General features: G+C 42.1%; 1 protein-coding gene across 1 annotated transcript in view; it reads right to left on the bottom strand.

The window, feature by feature from the left end:
• niban2b (niban apoptosis regulator 2b) overlaps positions 1–23,139 on the bottom strand; it is a 102,994-nt gene that overhangs the window by 57,946 nt on the left and 21,909 nt on the right. The window lies entirely within an intron of this gene.

Here is a 23,139-nt window from a genome sequence, read left to right as displayed (position 1 = left end):
AAGATATCATGTGTTAGCTTTTGCTGCACACTTCCACCGACCCATACAGTAACTATTCATGTCCTAAGTCTAATTCAGTCTGGCAAATGGGGGAAAATGACCACCTGGAAGACTTGGTTTCTGGTGTCATACGGGGAAGTGAAAGTTCACTGTAAGACCATTTGAGAGAAATCTAGTACGTCTCTAAAATAACAGCAATACAGCTAAAAATAGCAGAAATTGGTAATTGTTTATTAAAGAAGATTGAAGACAAAATCAAGTTAGCACACTGATGAGGTTTGGTTTCTCTCAATTAGCTATTTAGACATAAACATAACTGGTTTGAGGAGCAGGGTTCCCAGCATCTTAACTTTAGTGACAGTTGAACCATTTTGAGGCAAAATGGTGGCCTGATGGGAAGCGTTTACCCTGATACTGTAGGACACAAAAAGGTTCAAATCTGATGTAGTAATGAAAGCAGTGGAGGCTAGTGGATGGATGCTGATGAATCAGAATCAGAAATACTTTAATAATCCATCCATCCCATCCATTTTGTAACCGGGAAATTGTTGTTTCAGTACAATCGCCATAACATAAAACAAACAAACATCACAAACATTTCAGGGGGAGACGTTTTACTGAGGCCTTGCAGCGAAGAAACCGCCTTACACGGTGCCCACATGGCGCTGCCATTACTCTGTAAAAAGATAGAGGCCACAAAAAAAGGAAGTTGGGAGGGGAAAAAAACATAACTCATACTTTATCATGTAACAGGATACAGTTTGACATATCAAAAACCTCTTGCACAAAAAGCACAAATAAGACGAGACACATTTAGCAGAAGGTCAACATTTGATGCTAGTTGCGTGTAAGTTCATCAGTTTATATGAGCATCAGTTATGTGTGTCTGTTTGGGTGAAAGTGTTTATATTTTTTTTGAATACTCTCCAGAGGCCATTGTCCTTGATGTTATCAGCCAGCCAACAGTTCAGAAAGCATCCGCAGGTGTCAGCGGGGGTAGCAGGGTAGAGTTCTGAGCACTCTCCGCCATAACAATCCAGGAGTGATTAGATAGGGAGGGCATAATCCAAATATGTTATTTGTTATGAGACAAGCTGCCCTGACTTTCCTGTCAGCTTTAAGTCTTTTGCTGGATTCAAATGATGAAATCCAATTTTCCAAATTGTTTGGCTTTTCCACACTTCACGTCCTGATTTTATCCCATCAACCCTTTGAGTTCAACCACCAAAGCCAGTCTGCGTTAACCTGACTCTAGCCATATGGATTTCGCTCCCCCTAGCTCCACTCACATCCATCTTGGACCTCTCCCATAGAGAGTGATTTCTCCAACCAATTTTATTGTCTAGCCAATCAGGATGCAGGGCTGGAGTTTCATAGATGTGATGTAGTGGAGAAGCGACCGTGACATGAGACTGTTTTGATTCAGATAGCAATGGTGGCTCACATCGAGGAAGCAAGCGTTAACATTGATGCAGCTACTTCTTCCGTGTTGTCCAATCTACCTAATATTGTTTAATTAAAAGAACATTAGAGAACAGCACTGAAGGCTTTTGTTGGTGGAAACAATGTTTTCGCCCTTCTCCCGACCGGATTTGGCAAGTTTTGTTTTCCGGGGCACGCCCGCGGTGGAGCGGTTAGCGCGAACCATATTAGAAGGCCTTTAGTCCTCGATGCGGTTGGCCCGGGATCGACTACGACCCACTGCGCTTTGCCGCCTGTCTTCCCCCCTCTTCCTGTCAGCTCACTGTCAATAAAACGCGTGCCACTTAAGCCGCAAACACATAGAAAAAAAAATAATTTTTTCCTGCGTCACTCTCACAGCGTCACGGGTTGGCTTCGGTGTGAGTGGTGGAAATAGCACGTCGATAAAGATGACAGACAAGTGGCTTATCCAATCATATGCAAGGATTTTTGATAAGGCCCAGCCTTCAAAAAAGGCAATTCCTATGGAGAGGTCCCAGATGGATGTGAGTGGAGCTAGGCGGAGCGAAATCCATATGGTCAGGTTAAGTCTGCGTACCAGCACATCCAGCTTTTTGGCTCTGCTCCTCCACCTTCCAGAACTGTCCGTTCACCGCCTTAGTGAGCGCGTCATATGCAGCCGGCAGCCTGATCAAGGCCAAATGGCTACCGACATCAGCTGTATTGGCTAATACATCAAAAATCCACCAAATCCAATAAGTAGAAATCCAAGTATCCTGAATCCAAACATGCAAACGTTTCAAACGTCCAGTAATGACAAAGTCCAAAGACACACCGTTTTCCATCCAAGAACATAGAGTGTATCCCACAAAATGAGTCAAATCAGGACCAGACGGGTTTTCCTTTAGTTGCCTACCCATCGAAAAAATTTGATCAATAGCATTGAGAGACCAGCTTACCAGATCCATGTTTTTCAGAGTTCGGTTGATATAAGGAAAGTGCTCAGAAAGACAAGACATAGCAGAGCAGGAGAGGGGGGAGGGGGGTGAAAGCTGGAGAGGGGAGAAAAACACGACCGACCTCAAAGAGAGACAAAACAGAATCAAGGATCCATGATGCCATCCTGTGGTTTCCATATTCCATATTATTTTCCCTGTCAACTAACACTTGGACTTTGTAGATTTTCATACACCCTTAGGAGATCAAAAGATCTGACAGGTGCTGCTTCCCTCTCCAGCACTGTTTGAACTCCAAGAAATGGTTAGGATGTTAGGAGGATAGGGAGTTATTTGTGGACTTGAGCTCACCCTTAAACATCATGCTACCAGACATGCTGGCTCTGAAGCTCCACAACCTGGGATTATTTCCACTGATCTGCTCCAGGGTCAGTAACATCCTCACCAACAGGAGGAAACTGAAATGGACTGGACTTTCCATTAAGTAATTAAAAACGTTTACATAACTACTACAGAAAGCATCTTGTGTTGCAGTATAACTGTGTGGTATGGGAGCTGCACAGTGCAGGAGAGGATCTGGCACGGGTGGTGAGGACAGTGCGGAGGATTGTGGGATGGCGTCTACAGGACCTGGACTCAGTCAATGCTGCACCAGTCCAGAGAAGGGCCAACTGCATTGCCACAGAACCCACCCACTCAGGCAATGCACAGTTTGACCCACTTCCATCATGTAAAGCTTCAGAAACATTAAATCAAAAACTAACAGACTCAAAAATAGCTTATTTCCAAAAGCTGTAAGTGCTATCGCCCCCTGCTGAGAAGTCTGTGGTCTGTTACACATTACAATAATACTACTGGTAATGCCTAATATAGTTTTGTAGTCTTCAAAGAATCAGAAAGCTATTGAATGTTGAAAAGGTCCCTCATTCCCAAAAATCACTGAAGCCCCAGTTTTAATCTGTATATCAGAAAGTTAACTATGATACTTTTAAAACACTGATAATACAAGCTTCCTCAATCAAACACCATTCAGACATTAATCTTCCATCTCATCTGTGCATGACTGGGAGAGAGATAGAGCAAGTGATGTTCCATGGGAAAAAATGTTTCAGATTTATAAAATTAAGTAAACTGGTGGAAATTTAAGAGTCCCAACTTTTCACTCAACATCTCTAATAATTATGGTGAGAATCGCTGAATGGCAAAATGTCCAACAGCAGAGATGGATGAAGAAAACTGGTCCATTTCCTCCAGATCTAAAAGCTGACACACTATAAGGTTGTCTTTTTTTATTCTAAGATGTTTTTCTTTTGATAAAAAAATAATAGTTGTAGCTGCAAACATTAAATTTGAGTATCTAGGATATTGGGCAGTATTTAAATTGAATGGTGGTAAATAAGTGGGTCTAGTCTAGATCTAAAGGAATAAAAAGTGTCCTTAGCTTCAAACCAAGCACAGTGCTAGGAGTTAGGACAGCCATGAAGATGTTCCTGGAATGTTCATCAGAGTGCAAAGAGCTGCAGAGAAATGAGAACGGGTAAGAACAAAGAAAAAAAGAAAAAGGGGAAATTTAACCTAGAATCGTTCAAGTTCTGAAGAAGTTGAAGAAGGCGCCCGCCTGTTGGTGCGCGTAACTGTCAAAACCAAAGCTTCCGAGTTCCTTCGTCTTCGTCAAAACCAGCCGACAGGAGATGGTCTGCATCCAAGCAGCATGGAAAATTGGTGTTATTAAAACATGATTGAATACTTCAATGTAGCATGAAAAAATTAAATATGTGAATAAAAATGTTAAAGGCATTACAAACTACTAAAGGAAGTACAAACTATGTGAAGCAGAAGTTGGTGAGACCTTCCTAGAGCTACTTCCGGTTAGCAACATGCTAACAGTTAGCCGCTAACATGGTTGTGTCCAGTTTCACTGGGTGATTGTACTCTGTTAGTTTGGTCAAAATCCTGTACTGTGAAGTTCCTCAAAAAGGGTGCCAATACTTAATGTCACCAAAGCTCACCAAAGGCCATGTGTCAGATCGGCCTCCTTTAGCAACTAAGCCTCACCAAATCTGGGCAAGGAAACTCAACATTTGACAAAAATGGTGTGCAGCGCCATTTCCCACAGGTGAGTGGTGCTGACTTGGCCGGGGGGGGGGGGGGGGGGGGGTCATGTCTGGGCATCCTGCCAGATCCTCTTGGAGTCCAAGGGCCAATAGGAAAGCATGTGAAATTCAAAATGGGACAGAAAAGTGATTCACGGCTGATAATCACTGGAAAATTTTAAAATGTTAAGAGGAAGTGACTGTGCGAAGTTCAGATTCCTACATTCATCACAGCCAATGCAGTGGGTGTCAAAAGGTGCCATTCTATCCCGATGGAGGATGTCCCTGAGGTCTCGTTACATTACAAAGTTTTCAATATTAAGGAGAACCAGCGAAGTGGTTGTGGCAGGATTTGACAGGAAAAGGAGGTGGTTATGTATTAATATAAAATAAATTAATAAACAATACATAAAATACTTTAATCTTTTCTTAAAACTTCTGAATACAAAATAAATTAAACAGATTCCTTTATCTTTATTCATTTAGATCAGTTCAAGTTATTTAGTTGTTACTTGTAAAAAGAAGAAAAAAAGTTTGTGGTGCAGCTCCTTAAATCCCCGGCAAGTGAAAAAGCAAAACCAAGACAGGTGCGGTTCCTGCTGCAGCTCAGCCATGGCTTCCAGTATATGTCCCCTATTTTGAAAAAGTGACAACATGCACAGAGACCAGGAACATGACAGTAATAATCCTCCCAGCATTAAGTCCAAGAATGCCCTCTAACAAACACAGAAGCTTTTTTATAAGCAGCAGAAGCAACAAACACCACATGCAAAAATGTTAACCAGAAACTGTCTTCTTAGTGGTCGACAAAATCCACATTTCCAGAGGGATGGATCCACTGTTTCTTTTTTAATCTGTCTAGTGAGGTGAAATATATTGACTGTTCCATATATGTATAGATATTTACTGTTCCATATATACATACATACATGCATACATACATATAAATGATCATGAAAGGGCTTGAGTACCAGAGTAATAGAGGCCTGGATCTACCATAACAGGTGAGATCTCAGGTGCAGGATATGCATAGAGGTGCAGGATTTGACAGGAAAAGGAGGTTATGTATTAATATGAAATAAATTAATAAACAATACATAAAATACTTTAAAGTTTTCTTAAAACTTCTGTCTCTACCATTTACGTTTTGATGTATAATTTGTCTACGTAGCGTGAAAATTAAGCAAGTAAGCTCAAGTTGTTCGGAGCTTTAAAATCCTTAAAAAAGCTAGAGTGGGCCACTCTAGCATTTGGAGAATTCCGTCATTGACTTTCATTGTAAACGATGATTTTGCTGATTTTTGGACATGAGCTTTGAGGAGTAACTGTGAAGAGACAATAAAAGATATCCACATCCCGTTTTCACTTCTGAGTAGTTCACAGATATATCTACAAACTGGAAGTTAAACGGTGTTCATAGGTGAAAGCATAACGACACAGTACAGCATTGAAAATGGTCATTTGGAGGCTTTTTTTAGGCTTTCTTTCTACCCGACTCCATTCATTCCTATGGGTTTTTTGGGGGTGGTTTTTCGCTAATTTTGTTGCCATGGTAACTCGAAACCCCAATAAAAGTAGTAGCACACATCTCTTAATCAAGCCGCACGTTTTGATACCTATATTGTGGGGGTGCGCGCTACGGTTCGGGCCGCATTAATCGTGACGGATGAAAAATAAAGAGAACCTTCGCACAGCACTGCCTCCTCATTGCAATGCTATGGCAGGTGCCTAATTAATAAAGAGTCCGTTTAGAGGTGAATAGTAATAAGTGCCTCCATGCATTTGCATGGGAGGCAGTGCTGTGCTTTGCACAGCAATGCCTCCTCATTGCAAATGCTATGGCAGGCGCCTAACTAGAAAATTTCTGAAGAAATTTAGCATGGCGCCTGCCACTTGGTGCGTACCGTACCGTCAGAAATAGCAACAGGAAGCAACACTGCGAATTTCAGGTTCCTACGGTCTTCACAGCCCTCGCAGCGGCCGTACAAAGGTGCCATGTTAAGTCAATGGACCTCCTAGGAGCCTCTTGCTAGCAGCGTTGTCATGGAGACTCACTGACAGCTGCAGCCCTCTCTGTCTGTAAAGGCAGAAGAACTCTGGCTAAGCAGCAGTTGGTAGGACCTTCCTGAAGCTATTTCCGGTTAGCAACATGCTAACGGTTAGCCGCTAGCATGGCTGTGTTCAGTATCACCGGGTAATGTTACTCTGTTAGTTTGGTTGAAATACAGTACTGAGAAGTGCCTTAAAAGGGAGAAAATCCTAAAATTCACCAAATCTGTCAAGCAGAAGTTTGTACAGGCTTCCTAGAGCTACTTCCGGTTAGCAACATGCTAACCGTTAGCCGCTAACATGGTTGTGTTTGGTATCACTGGGTGAGTGTACTCTGTTAGTTTTGTCCAAATCCTGTAATGGGATGAGCCTCAAATAAGGAGAAAATACGTCATTCATAACGTTGCCATGGTAACTCAAAGTGGCGGGTGGTACAAAAAATACTTCATGGGATCAGCACACATGTTTTAATATACACACTGTGGGGATTATAACACAAAAATCTTAGTCTCCCAAGCCGGGTTTCGATCCCACGACCTCTTGCATGCAAAGCCTGCACTTTCCATCTGAGCTATACTGTAGCACCATATATGGGCATGCAGTATTGGGACCATAAGGGGTTTGGTCCCCCATTGAAAAGCATAGGATGTTTGACACCTCATAGCTTGGAGATGCTTTATGTGACGTAGCCCAAATTTCTTGTGGAGCTTTCTCTCTAAAGTAAGAACAGACTCTGTGAAGCAGAAGATGGTGAGACCTTCATAGAGCTACTTCCGGTTAGCAACATGCTAACAGTTAGCCGCTAACATGGTTGTGTTCAGTATCACCGGGGGATTGTACTCTGTCAGTTTGGTCCAAATCCTGTACTGGGAAGTGCCTCAAATAGGGGTGCCAATACTTAATGTCACCAAACGTGACCAAAGTTCAGAGGTCAGATTGGCCTCCTTTAGCAACTCAGCCTCACCACATCTGGGCATAGAACTCAACATTTGACCAAAATTGTCAGTAGCGCCATTTCCCACAGGTGGGTGGTGCTGTATTGGCCAATAGACCCCTTGCAACCACGTGACCCCGTTACCCAGAACCCCTTGCGTGGCGGCCATATTGGTTGGCACGCCATTTGACGAAATGACGAGTTCTCCAGGTATTTTTCTTCTTTAGATAACGCATCACAAGATCGTTTTCTCATGTAGTAGACGGGCTGTCAGGCTAGCCTGCCCACCAAGATGGAGACGCGCACCCCCGATCACGTGAACTGTGACGTCAGATGCAAGGGGTCTATTGGGTTGTGTCTGGTTATCATGCCAGGTCCTGTTGGAAGCAAAGGCCCAATAGGAAAGCATGTGAAATCCCAAATGGGACAGAGAACTGACACATGGCTGAAAGTCACATGAAAATTTTAAAATGTTAAGAGGAAGTGACTGTGCGAATTTCAGATTTCTACATTAATCACAGCCGCTGCAGTGAGCGATGAAAGTTGCCATTGTATCTCAATGGAGCTTCTCTCTCTGGCCCTCAGAGTTCCGTTGTCATGGAAACTCACTGACACAGCTGCAGCGGGCGAGTCTACCAAAGTGCAGAGACTTTGCTCACAATAAGTCCCATTGGATTATAATGGAGAACTTTGCCCCGAACAACGCTTCATATCTCCTGATCTATAAATGGTAGAGACGTAATTTTTTCTGCGTTTAGTTCGTAACGGATAGGGGAAGAAGAAAAGCTATCGTTTTTTGCTGGAAAAAGTTTAATAAAGGCGTAAAAAATGATGATCTAAAGGCGGTTTTTATGGATTTTCAGAAATCCTCTGAAAAGGGTCCCGAACAAATCGCTGTAACTCAAAAAGTATAAGAGATATCAAAATAATTCTTTCACCATGAGTATCAGCAGGCTTTTGAGGACCATTAAGCTAATTTTTATGTTTGTACAAGAATCGGTGTAGGCACAGCGACGATGTAAAAAGGTGGATGATGTGGGAAAATGCAGCTCCAAAGCGTTTTTAGGAGTTTGCACATTCGCTACTCCCGAACAAATTGTTCCTGCGGAAAAACCGTAACAGTTATCCACAAAATTCCTTTTTTGTGAGTGCCAGAAGGGTTGGGACATTCATGTGTGAAAGTCTCATGTCTGTACATAAAACGGTTTAGGAGTAGCGACGATGCGAAAACATGGGATGTTTTGGATTTTCAAACGTCATTTTTCAAAACCGCTCCATAGGAAATGAATGGAGGAGGTTTCGGGTTTGTGTCGGTCTGAGGTGATTTGCGAAAAATATATAAATGCCACACCAATGAGGGTTACATTTCCCGAATCCTGACAAAAATACCTACGTTTTGATGTATAATTTGTCTACATAGAGTGAAAATTGAGCGAGTAAGGTCAAGTTGTTCGGAGTTTTGAAATTTTTAAAAAAGCTAGAGTGGGCCACTCTGGCAGTTGAAGAATTCCGTCATTGACTTTCATTATAAACGATGATTTCACAGATTTTCGGACATGAGCTTTGAGGAGTACTTGTGAGGAGACGATAACAGATATCCACATCCCGTTTTCACTTCTGAGTAGTTCACAGATATATCTACAAACTGGAAGTTAAACGGTGTTCATAGGTGAAAGCATGGCGACACAGTACAGCGTTGAAAATGGTCATTTTGAGGCTTTTTTGAGGCTTTCTTTCTACCCGACTCCATTCATTCCTATGGGTTTTTTGGGGGTGGTTTTTCGCTAATTTTGTTGCCATGGTAACTCGAAACCCCAATAAAAGTAGTAGCACACATCTCGTAATCGAGCCACAAGTTTTGATACCTATATCGTGGGGGTGCTCGCTACGGTTCGGGCCGCATTTATCGTGATGTAAGAAAAATAAAGAATAAGAAAATAAGCCGTTTAGAGGTGAATAGTAATAGGTGCCTCCATGCATTTGCATTGGAGGCAGTGCTGTGCGAAGCACAGCACTGCCTCCTCATTGCAAATGCTATGGCAGGCGCCTAATAATATTAAAGAAACCCTTATTAGGTGCATAGTATAAGGCGTCCGCCATGCATTTTCAATGCATAGGCGGGCGCCTAATAATTATAAAGAAACCCTTATTAGGTGCATAGTATAAGGCCTCCGCCATGCATTTTCAATGCATAGGCGGGCGCCTAATAACTTTTGGATGGAAGGGCTCCCATATCAAAGAACACAGCATGCCTTGGCTTTTAGTAGAGGGTGCTGAAACACAATGGCACCATGTTTGTATTCAGCAGGGAATTGATGGGACAATTAGCTGACAAAGGAATCAAATGGATGAAAGATGTGAAGCTTACATAAATCTTGATGAAATTTTCTTCACTTTTGTCATGTAGAAAAACTTGCTCCACTCTCTTTATTTACTTTTAGAAGTCAACCAAACAGCTCTACGTGTCCTCGGATTGACCTCTTCTGCTTCTTTAGAAAAGCTGTATTGCACGATACTGAACTAGAGCCGTAGCACCCTAACCTGACAACAGCCAGCTGCATGTATCGCTCCGCCTAGCTCCACTCACATACATCTGGGACACGGCTCATTTAAAGTGATTTCCCCAACCAAATTTTTGGTCTGGCCAATCAGGACGCAGGGCGGGTGTTTCATGGATGTGACGTAGTGGAGAAGCCACCGTGAGATTCCAACAACAATGGCGGCTCGCATCGAGGAAGCAAGCGTTAGCATTGATGCTGCTATTTCTTCCGTGTTGTCCAATCTATCTGATATTGTTTCATTAAAAGAACATCAGAGAACGGCTCTGAAGGCTTTTGTTGGTGGAAACCATGTTTTCGTCCTTCTCCCGACCGGATTTGGCAAGCGGTTAGCCGCTAACGAGCGGTTAGCGGCTAACCGTTAGCGGTTAGCGCGAACCATGTTAGGAGGCCTTTAGTCCTCAACGCGGTCGGCCCGGGATGGACTCCGACCCGCGGCGCTTTGCCGCCTGTCTTCCCCCCTCTTCCTGTCAGCTCACTGTCAATAAAACGCTTGCCACTACAGTGTTTCCCGCAGGAATTTGCTTATGCGAGGCGGACCGGGGGGGGGGGGGATGGATGACTTTTTCTCCGCGGACCGGCTCGCGGAGCGGGGGGGGGTGGACGACACGTTTTCCGCGGCCGCCTCGCCAAGATAGCGCTGCGGAAAACCCTGCACTAGAGCGGCAAACACATTAAAAAAAAAAAAGTTGTTTTTTTTTCCTGCGTCGGTCTCATCAGCGTCACGGGTTAGCTTCGGTGTGACTGGTTGAAATAGCACGTCGATAAAGATGACAGACAAGTGGCTTATCCAATCATATGCAAGGAGTTTTGATAAGGCCCAGCCTTCAGTAAAGGCAAGTCCTATGGCGGTGTCCCAGATGTATGTGAGTGGAGCTAGGCGGAGCGATACATGCAGCTGGCTGTTGTCAGGTTAGTAGCACCCACCCATTTTGCATCATCAACAACCCAGAATGAATTGGAAACTTGTACCAATGGTGACCACTGAGATTCAAAGTTGAATTCCATTTGCATTTTATGAGAAGGATGCTATCCAGCTGCCACTGCAGCGGGAAGGAGGATGGCCTACTGGATCCCATCTGCTCTGTGTTGTGGTTAGAAAATACTGCTTTTACATTTGGATATTTATAATTGAGAATTCTGCTAAAATCATTAGTTGTCCCCATGTAATTATAAATGATTGGCTGAGCTAAGATGTGAAGAATGACACCGCTGAGAATTTCAGAGAAAGATCAGGCACTGCATGTTGGATTAAAGTTCTAAAGTAGATTTTTGTGCTGCACTGCATGTTTGAGGATCTACAATAAACTCCTAACTCAATCACTGTGGACTACATCAGTCTCTGTTCGCGTGTCCTGTACAGTCTTGGTTAGAAAATGTGTGGGATAAAGCTAAACTGTCCAGCCTCCGTTCTTTCCAATGATGTGGCATTAATTGAAGCTAGTTTATCCCTTGCTCTCAACAGTATGCTCCTCATCTGAGCTCTCCCCTCCAGTTAATCTAATATTCTTCTGTAAATGAGAGATTTAACTATAAGGAGAGGTCAATATGATAAAAGCTAAACTAATTTTTATTTTTGAGCTTTACATCAGTGCCATTGAATGTAGGCAGCAGGCACTGAGCTGTGGAAAAACACAAGGTTATTGTTTTCTGGTTAAATGACCCCTTGGACAGGATGTGATCCTTATCTTAAAACAACAAGTAAGAATGCATGTTTTACAGCCAGTTTGTTTTATAAGGGAGTGAGGGGGTTGCACACACTCGCCATTTCTATTACAGAGACTTTTTAAAGGGAATGTTTGGTATGGGCCTTGCTTGGTATGGGTTTAAGGTACTCCATCAGTATCTTAAATCAACTGCTCGCAATATGTGAACAAATCTATTTAATTTGGCCCATAAGTTGTGTTTAATATACAATACACTATATTGCCAAAAGTATTTGCACTTCTGCCTAGACACACATAAGATCCCATTCTTAATATACTGGGTTTAATACCAGGGTTTCCCCCACTGTATTACAAGTCCAGCAAGAATCCAGCCTTTACTTGCACCCCAGCCAGGCTAAGCAGTTTCTTTGCTTTAAAAAAGGATTTTTTTTAAAAAGACCAAAAACCGTTTGATCATGATAAATAAAGTTATACACACCAAACCTCCATCTTGACAGTGTTTTGGTAGTACTTTTTGAGCCAAAAAAAATCGCATGTGAGACTTGAAAGATTCAGTGTCTGCTTCTGTGAACACCAATATTGATACTGTATTCCCAGCAACATTCCAGTCTTTTCCCTCTTGGAATCATATTTTTTGCTCTTTTTTCACTGGAACTTGGACCATTCTTCATTGTTTCACTAGGAGATGCCAATAGTCATTAGCTGCTGCCTTGTTTTAGCCCCTGCTGTGCATGCACAGTACTTTCTTCCATTATAATCGTACATAAACGTGAAAGGCTTTAATTACCAACAAATTGAACAAAAACATAAAACACCAAAAGAACAACTAATACATCAGCAGGACATGATATTCTTTCATAAAAACTTTGTATGCAACCAGAGTGAGCAACTGATGTATACATTTAAAAAAAGTTAAATAACATGGCTATGCACCTTTAGAAACTTTTGTTATAAATCATCAATAGAGATACCGAATAGAGTCAAAATAATCAATGTCTCAATATAATGTAATGCCGGTTCAGACGTGACGAACTGCATGTCCCATGATGCAATGTGTTCAAAATGGCCACCAACTCCCATCATGCAACATGGACCAAAATGGCCGCAACCCTAGCAACGAAGCGAAGAGATAACGTTGCTAGGGAAAGGTATAAAACCCAGCAACAGACCGAAATCTCCCTTCTTTTTGGAGTTCTGCCAGTCATGGAAGGCACGCAGCTGCTACTCCGTGGATTACCCCCCCCCCCACGCCACATGCTCGATAACTTTGCTGGACTGAAGATTACCGACGCAAACTCCATTCCCTGTATTTACGGATACAGGAGGTCGACTTAAAAAGTACTTTTGAATTCCCTCTGATCAAAGACTGAGAGCCGTTATCTCCTGGTGGTCGAAAGAGGACCCCGCTTTTGTTTGGCTGAGCAAAACGTCTGGAAGCCTGAAAAAGAGAAGGAACTTTCTCTTCCCGGTCTTGCGGCTGCAAACACCTGCGTTCGTCAAGACGCACCGGCGCGCTGAGCTGGACCAGATCTGCGGACTCTGAGCGCTCCAGGACTCCCGCAAGGCATCGTCATAGTAAAGAAAATTCCCCTTTTCTTTTCTTTTCTTTTATTTCTTTCTTTTTCACCTGTAGGGTGGTTTAGAAGTGCCTGGGCAGGTGTTAGGGATTTAGTTAAATGCTTTTTACTCCAAGGCGGAGTGTTTTTAACTGTTGAATATCTTTCTGTGTGAATGCCTTTTTACAAGTGATTTTTGCTGTGTAAGATTTGTGGTTCGTAAGGACCCCGCCGCGGGTCCTTCTTCAACTCTTTTTCCATTTTTTTCCCCTCTCTCTTCACTTCTCTTATCAGCGGATTTAATCTCTTTGTTTGAAACTTAGTTTGCGGTCTTTCTTTAAACTCACCAGTTAGCCGCTCCCTCTCAAAGCGAGAGAGCCATCCCTCATCAGCGTAAGCGTGGTGACATCATTAGGACCTCCCCTCAAGCATCACGCAAGGTTGTAGAACCTACATCATCATAGTCGCCATCTTGGGAGGGTGTCATGTAGCTGAACTGTCACGTAGTCAAACTGACTAGCTGTTGGCAAAACATTTAAAGCGTCCAGCGGGACTCTTAAAACTGTTCTGTGTCAATGCTGCTACGTCAAATGTCGGTGTCTTGAATGTGGTGTTTAAACAACCGTGAGTTGAACTAAGATTTGCTATCTCTCATTTTAATCCATTGTTTTTCCTTTTATTTCCACATATATTTTGCATGTTTAGTTTTAGTAGTGAGTAAGTTTCCAAGGTTGTTGTATCAGAGAATCACTGTAACAGGATTGCTTTTGGTTTAATAAAACAACAACTGTGGAATAGTAATTGTTTGTGTTCATTCCAATTCAGAGTTGCATGGCTATTCAGAATTCAGAGCTAACCTCTTTTAGAGTTAACATCTGATATTAACACAGAGACATTTTCATTGGATTGGTGATAAAAAGGGTAACGGTTTATACTCTAATTGCAGTTATAAGTTGAGTCGTCACCGTTGCTGGATAAATCTGATCGGTCAGAGTGCTATCAGATCATTTGTTCCAGCACACCTGAGTTCATAACAGCTAATTAATAAATGCATTAGTAGTATAAATCATTACAAGCATCCAGCTCTGGCATCACCACCATTTGAACCATATTTTGCTATAGCTAATTTTCGAGTTGAATTACTTATTTAAATTATAATACCAAATTATTATTATTATTATTATTATTATTATTATTATTATTAATAATAATAATAATAATGATAATAATAATAATCAATCAGCTTCTGGCATAACAATAATCAACACTAAAAAGTTAATTATTTGGAGATACAGCTTTGAATAATTGATATAAACGGACCCGTTCGCATCTGCCCAAACTGTTGCACTTTTACGGCAGCAGCGCACAGAGAGGTTCACCATGCCTCCTCCCTGCAGCTGCTCACGTGACCCAAATAATGAGCTACTGCTGGAAGCTTTTAAGTCTGTTAACATGTGGAGAACAGCCAGAAGAAAATGTGCAACCCTTTTCATGGACAAGATAAACCCATAGGCTCCCAGGCAGACAGACAAGAAAAATGAAATGCTGAACGGTGCTACATGCTAAGCCAGCATTAGCAATACTTTGAGCTGTGCAGCGCTGCACTCCAGCACAGATCACTCCTCTGCGCTATACACCTCGCAAAAAGAATACTTTTGGCAGTATAGTAGTCATTTGAAAAGCCACTCTTAATGGAAAAGATAAAATTCCTTGTATCAAGTTGAACCATTGTTTTGTGTCCAGTTGTACACATAAATTTAAATTGTTCTATTAAAGTTATTATGGGAGCCATGCAGGACGTTTAAAGTCCAGTATGTTGCTTAGTTAATGTTTAGTGTTCATGATCCCCCCCGCAGACATGAAACATTAAATTGTGCCTCTTTGACAGTTAATTGATTATGACCTACAATCCACAACCTCCTGCCTTTTTTATAGTGCCCACAAGTTAAAGAATGTCTTTAGCTGAAATGCACCAAAAACACTGGAGATTGCAATCTTCTCTTCACTTAGATCCTTTTCGGCAGGCCTCAAAGACAGGCCTCATTTAAAAAAGTCTAACCTTAGATTTATAAATATTAAATAATTTTAGACCCATATATATACCCTCGCTTTTGGTAATAATCATTGAAAAAGCAGTTTATCAACCAATTTCTTCAATTTTTAAATCTTTTTAGTGCTCTTCAGTCAGGTTTCCAAGCACACCAAAGTATTGAGACTGCATTGTTAAACGCTCTAAATGACATGCCTTTTAACAGTATCATAGTTCTGCAATAAACAGCAAACTCTCATTCCAGCTTCTGTCGTTTTACATCACACAAGTCAATCAGCACGAGATTACGGACCATGTGAGCTTTCAGATCACATAGCTGGCATTACAGAATCAAAGGGATTGTGATTTACAATCTCTACGTGTGGGGGATTTACCATCCAAGAATTGCCTAGACCTGACCTTGGAGCTGTGATCAATATGCCCGCTGTCCAAAAGCATTCACTGCTTTAATTATGAGCAAAGTTGTCTGACAACATTAGCAGCAGATGTATCTTCATTAGATACCGCTAACTTGGGATTTCAAACTAATCAAAACCATACTAAAAAAAATTATTAACCAAAGATGATGCTTATTTGCGTCAAAATAAACTGACTCATTGACTTTATATAAACTCTAAAACAAATGATAAAATTATAAGATTATCTCACTTTTGTAACTCTCTTCCCTTCCATGTGGTAGCAAACCCACTTTAAACATATTTACTGACGCCTAAAAGGACGCATCCATTAATTGTTACATAGCCAAAAATTGCAGACCTCTGCGATTTGGAGATTTTGGCGTTTTTTTTAAATTGTGATTATATTGCAAATGTGAGGAATTGCGTAGCCCTACTCCTACCAATTTAAGGCTTTCTGTAGATGGTTAACAGATCACCACTCCCTCTGAGGCAGAAGTTATAACCCTGTTCAGCAGTTCCAACCACCATTTGGATACGCTAGTGTGTTGAGGAGGAGGGCTTTGCTTTTATACTGATATTTAGTCACTACATCTGCCTCCAATTTTCAGAAGACAAAAGCCATGAATAAAAAACTGTAGGGCTGGGCATCGATTAAAATATTTAATCGCGATTAATCACGATTAATCGCATTGTATTTACAAACTCCAAGAATGAATTCAAAAGTAGTGTAAAGAGCACTTTTATTTTAATGTTCTGCTGCCATATGAACAAAAGTGTTGTAACATTTGTAGCACTTATTTTATACTGGATATTTTCAACCCATCTATTGAATTTAGTGCACTACTTGATCTTTTCTTCATAAGAGAACAGCAAGCACTGCAGCCAAAATATGGCCTTTTTTGACCTGCTGTATATTAGCCAGTCCCTAAGCTTGATGTATCATGAAACTGTTGACCTTTTGGGTTTTGTGGTTTTTATTTTATTATTACAATTTAATAATAATAATAATAATAATAATAATAATAATAATAATAATAATAATAATAATAATAATAATAATAATAATAATAATAATAATAATAATAATAATAATAATGTTATGTTCAGTGTTTTTTCGCTAATCCACCTCTTATACATTTCAATCCTTATGTAATTTTGTCTGTGTTGTGTGCACCTGCCTGTTGCTTTAATCCTATAAATTTCCCCGTCGTGGGATAAAAAAGGGATTAGCTAATGTTATCTTATCTTAAATAACACTTTTTAATATATGTACTGGGTTCTTTCAAGGTCTTAATTACATGTTATGTGTGGGCTCCAGTAACATCCATCCATCCATCCATCCATCCATCCATCCACTGATCTACCTGGATGTTCCCTGGAGGACTGAAACGCCTCAGTCAGAGCCGTCTGTGGGTCTGTCGGGGCAATGAGAGAAGTTTCGTCTCCTCTCTCCGTTTCTGGGGCTCGACATTTTCATGTTTTTTCACGTGCTTAGATAAATTTGTTGTGTTTCCACTGAAATTAACCGGCTTTTTACAAAACATACAGCTTGATTTCATTTACGGTATTAAAATAAAGCCAAACGGTGCTACTTTCTCTGTTCATGTTTTTTCGCTGCTGCGGTCTCTCTCAGCTGTTTCTTTGCTAAGTTTGTGTGAGAGCTGAGTGGGCGGGCCAGGCTGAGCCTGCGTGCTGATTGGCTGGCGCCGCTGAGCCATGTACGAGAGGGGAGGGGGAGCGGGAGAGTGCTGCCGTGACAGCGTGCTGCAGTCAGCGCACCTGCTGACTGACACTGACTGAAAGCATGTGAGCAACATGCGTTAATGCGCGATAAAATAAATATCGCCGTTAATAGTCTAATGAATTAACGCGAAATTAACGCGTTAACTTGCCCAGCCCTAAAAAACTGTCAAAACTTTCAGCATCTAGGCAGCTGTCAGGAGTGCCAGGTAGTGCGCTGTATGAACAGCAGCCCCCACAGAGTTGGGGAACATTCTGGTTGAGGCAGGAGTCCGTCACCAGGGCCAGACAGTAGCTGGAGTAACAATGCTGTCATCCCTGACACATGAGTCACACAGCACTAAGTTCCACATGATGATGACTACATGAGAACACTGGGGAGAGAAAATAAAGAACTAGGTTGAGCAGTTTCAAAAAGAAAAAAAAAGAAAGCAAAGAAATTTTGAACACTGCTAGTTTTAGTGTTTTTATTATTTTACATTTCTGTAATACGTATTGTGGATTTAGTCCAAATACTCATGATGACTTAGCGGTTCTGACTTGACTGGTTTCAACTTTCAATGAATCTGACTGAAAATAGCTACCCAAAAAGACTAGAAGAAGAACACGGAAATACCTACTTCCCTCAGTCACCCTGAAACTAAAACAAAACTGATAAGGTGAGAACGGAGATGTTAGTTACTGTATTCTAGGCAAATGACAACACTGGATTGTGTACTCACCAATATTAGGCAGTATGCAACTAGCTTTAGTATGCATTTACATCCTAAAATTTCATGTACACCCCCCTGACTTCCAAAAAAAGTAAAAAACAAACTGACTCCCTAACTTAGAGGGAACTTTGGGGAACATCATGTAGATGCTCCCCAAAGGGCTATGCACCTTTAACCACATCAGAGTTTTTTCCCCCACAGGATGACACAGCCATAAATTTACAATTGTGAGCGATACAGTCTCCAACCTGTTTGTTGTACAGTAAGGGAAGGCAAGGGAAACTGTTTGAAGCACCTACTTAAATTTGGTTTATATGAGGCTAGTTTACAACAGCAGCCTTCTCAACAGTTATCTCAAGAGACAAAGAATTTAAATGTGTTTGCAGTTTAACAACTCCATTCTTTAGTCAGATTTGAGTTCTAATTCAACTATAAACCACTGAGTTGTAATACAGCACAGTCCGATACAGGAGCTTATACAATGCCAACTGGTAAAATGTTATATCTAAATAAAGCAGGTGGTTGTACTCTTGCAGTTGCCTACCCTGAACAAGTATGGGTGACAGAGGAAAGTAACAACCTTTTTACCATTAAAAGTTAAAACAAACCAATAATAGGTTTAAAGCTAGAGTTGGCAATTATTACAGAACTTTCCCCAAGTCCCTTTTTGAATAATTGCGCAAGACTGTCTTACCTCGCTCTTTCACTCTTCAGGGGGTTCACGTTAAAGAAAATTTCCCATATCCACTCTGGTCTTATTTCTTTCTACTGAGGCCTTCCTCATCTTCTCATAAACATGAACGCTGTTTGCTTCTTGCAACTCTCAGCCATGTTTAAAGTATACAGTGAGAGCAGTGGAGCTACAATTAACTGCTGACCGCTAAGATAACCACTAACCTAGCCGCTAAGCTAACCGGAAACATAAACACTAGAAGTGGGCATTCGAAGCCAGCAAGCGGAAACCAGGAACTGGCGTTACATGAGCGCGTCAGAATGATTGGCAAGTGGGTCAACCAATAGGTAAGCCGATTCCCCCAAAACTGGAGGGACAGAGGGGGGTGAGTTTTTAACATCTATTGATGAGAGCAGAAACAAAACTCTGACAAATCCATGCCATTCGGATCGAATGGCAGAGATTGGTTTGAGGTTTTACAGGCCTGCAGTTCCCACAGAGAATGTTTTTTTGACCTAATTTTGTGAATATATATAATGTAACAACTACAGTGGTTGGACAATGAAACTGAAACACCTCTCATTTTAGTGTGGCAGGTTTCATGGCTAAATTGGACCAGCCTGGTGGCCAATCTTCATTAATTGCACATTGAACCAATAAGAGCAGAGTGTGAAGGTCCAATTAGCAGGGTAAGAGCACAGTTTTGCTCAAAACATTGCAATGCACACAACATTATGGGTGACATACCAGAGTTCAAAAGAGGACAAATTGTTGGTGCACGTCTTGCTGGCACATCTGTGACCAAGACAGCAAGTCTTTGTGATGTATCAAGAGCCACGGTATCCAGGGTAATGTCAGCATACCACCAAGAAGGACAAACCACATCCAACAGGATTAACTGTGGACACAAGAGGAAGCTGTCTGAAAGGGATGCTCGGGTGCTAACCCGGATTGTACCCAAAAAACATAAAACCACGGCTCCCCAAATCACGGCAGAATTAAATGTTCACCTCAACTCTCCTGTTTCCACCAAAACTGTCCGTCGGGAGCTCCACAGGGTCAATATCCACGGCCGGGCTGCTATAGCCAAATCTTTGGTCAGTTGTGCCAATGCCAAACGTTGGTTTCAATGGTGCAAGGAGCGCAAATCTTGGGCTGTGGACAATTTGAAACATGCATTGTTCTCTGATGAGTCCACCTTTACCATTTTCCCCACATCCGGGAGAGTTACGGTGTGGAGAAGCCCCAAAGAAGCGTAAAACCCAGACTGTTGCATGCCCATAGCGAAGCATGGGGGTAGATCAGTGATGGTTTTGGCTGCCATATCATGGCATTCCCTTGGCCCCAGTCTTGTGCTAGATGGGCGCCTCACTGCCAAGGGCTACCGAACCATTCTGGAGGACCATGTGCATCCAATGGTTCAAACATTGTATCCTGAAGGAGGTGTCGTGTATCAGAATGACAATGCACCAATACACACAGCAAGACTGGTGAAAGATTGGTTTGATGAACGTGAAAGTGAAATTGAACATCTCCCATGGCCTGCACAGTCACCAGATCTAAATATTATTGAGCCACTTTGGGGTGTTTTGGAGGAGCGAGTCAGGAAACATTTTCCTCCACCAGCATCACGTCGTCACCTGGCCACTATCCTGCAAGAAGAATGGCTTAAAATCCCTCTGACCACTGTGCAGGACTTGTATATGTCATTCCCAAGACAAATTGACGCTGTATTGGCCGCAAAAAGAGGCCCTACACCATACTAATAAATTATTGTGGTCTAAAACCAGGTGTTTCAGTTTCATTGTCCAATCCCTGTACTTCCCTGTACTGGAAGGACAATTTTACCTGGTATAACAAAAAGTGTTTCTGAACAGGAATACCAACTATAACTTTAAAAGAAGAATTAAGCATGAGGCAGGAAAAATGCAACATCTAGAGAAGAGAATCCCAATATTAACTCAGTTCCAGACCAAAACAAAAGCAGATCTTTTAGTTTGTGTTTGGTCTTCTATACAAGCTAACGGCAGCAACACCCTGGTGCATGCAGACGTTTCTTTTGGTATACCACCAAAGAAGAGCTTTGCACCAAACTGTTGTCAGGTCAGGTAGTGTGTGTGTGTGTGTGTGTGTGTGTGTGTGTGTGTGTGTGTGTGTGTGTGTGTGTGTGTGTGTTTGTTCTTGCATCAGAGTGAGGACCGTCACCAGTTTTTATCCAACAAAGTGAGGTCAATTTTGGGAAGTGAGGACATTTTCCTGGTCCTCACTTTGTTTCATATAGTAATGAGCTCTACTAGCCATCTAGATGTTACTCTGTCTTTTTTATGAAGGACCTCGTTTTTAATGTGAAATGAGCCTGAAAGTTCACAATTCTCTACTCACTAGGTCCCTCTAGTGTATAGGGTAGTTCACGCGTGACGTCAAGGACGAAGAAAGAAATGGATAATTTCAATGAAAAGAGCGCAGGCAGACACTCCCAATGGACTGGGGAAGCCATCATACTATGACAGAATTTGCAGTCTACACTTCATCTCCGGTAAATACAACTCAATTCTGCTCTAGTCATTGTTCTACTTAAATAGCGGCGGAGGGGAGGTGGCGATCGCTACACGGGCCGCAGAAGCAGCAGCAGCCGCTGTCTGAAGCAGCAGCGGCTGCTTCAGACAGCCCGTTCACGGGCTGCGGCCCGTGTAGCGATCGCCACCTCCCCTCCAAAATAGTCCGTAGTAAACAATGTTTTTTTTTTTTAAACCTACCAGGAGGGTCTTCCTCTCTGCTGAGACGTGGCCTGTGCCCGACGCCGCTTTGTGCTGTTGCACAAACATGTGAACAACATCCATCCATCCATTTTCTGACCCTCTTAATCCCTCATGGCGTCGCGGGCTTTGCTGGAGCCTTTTTCCCGATATAAAATAATTGTAGCCGTCCAGTGGTTTCAGGGGCTTTCGTGCTCTCTCGTGTGTACTGGCCTGCCGTGTTTATAAGGCAGCTGTATATGTCGCTGTACGGAACACTTGGCCAGCATTTCACAGACTCGCTCCATCCCTTCAGGCTTTTGCTGTGTGGATCTGGCAATCTGATACCATCAACCATCAACTTACTCTTAAAACGATCTTGTGATACGTTATCTAGAGAAGAAAAATATGTGGAGAACTCGTCAGTTTCTCTGTTTGCGTCCGCCATTGTGTTCGCCTTTTGCCTACCAGTCCGGCGCGCATGCGCGAAAAACCTGCATCAAAACAATAACAATGAACTACCCTATAGTTCTGCAACTGCACTCAGGTTTCCACCAAACTGGTTCTCTACTGCTCCCCCTATAGGTGTTCTTTGGCATTGCACCCAAATTGGACAGATCTTACCAGATTGAATGCCTTTTTCAGTGATCAGTTTATTATTTAATATATAGGCAGTAAAATGTTTATAGTGTAGGCAAAACATAGATTGAATAAGTATCAACCAAATATGTATTTTCCGGCTTTATGCATAAATAAAAATAGTTATACGCCTTCAGACTTATTCAATGCCCAGACAGGGAACATGATATTCAAGCTAGACACGATGTTGAAATTTTTGGTAATATAATTAAACAATGTGTAGATGACAGAAGAGTCCTGGAGAAGCAGGTAATAGGTAGACATGAAAACAGACTGGTAACAGCGGAGTTGATGGGCTTAACGGGCTGGTGACAGGCTGAAAGCAGAGCTCAGCTCATTAAGGCTGCTGAACTCTCGGGAGGACCATAGAGCAGGAAAAGACTTTAATTTTTAAACTTGTACTGAGAAACGGTAAGAACAAGGTTGTATTCCGCATTACCAGGAGATGCTAAACTGTGAGATGAATCAAAATCCTCCACTGAAAAGTGCCTCAAAGGGAGGAAAAACCTCAAAGGTCACAAAAGGTCAGCAGTCAGATTAGCCTCATTCAGTAACAAAGCCTCACCAAATCTGGGCCAAAACTGAACTTTTGACCACAAAGGGATCTAGTGCCATTTTCTATGGGTTGATGACGCTATGGTGCCCAGAGTTATGGTCCAAGGAGCCTCCAACCGGCTCCTGGCAGGTTCAGAGGCCAGACAGCAGATGTCTCTGACATTGATGGAACCCCTATTCAAACTTCTGTGCATGTTCCTATGGTTCAACTGCTGCACCCAACTCAGCCGCAGAAAAAGGTAGCTTTTAAGCTTTTGATGAAACAGAGTTGTTGCTTCCAGCCTATGCCTATTAGAAGGCCTCAGTCGTCATGTTAGGGTTGAGTTCTTGCACTTGCCAACAGGTAATGTAGAAAGGGGAGGTCTCGTTTTAATTGTCTAATCAGGCTTTTGACAACTGTA

This window comes from Fundulus heteroclitus, chromosome 12 (genome assembly GCF_011125445.2).
Source record: "Fundulus heteroclitus isolate FHET01 chromosome 12, MU-UCD_Fhet_4.1, whole genome shotgun sequence".
Classification (NCBI taxonomy): Eukaryota; Metazoa; Chordata; class Actinopteri; order Cyprinodontiformes; family Fundulidae; genus Fundulus; species Fundulus heteroclitus.
The sequence above is the reverse complement of the archived record's forward strand: the minus strand, read 5'-3'. Positions and strand labels throughout refer to the sequence as shown.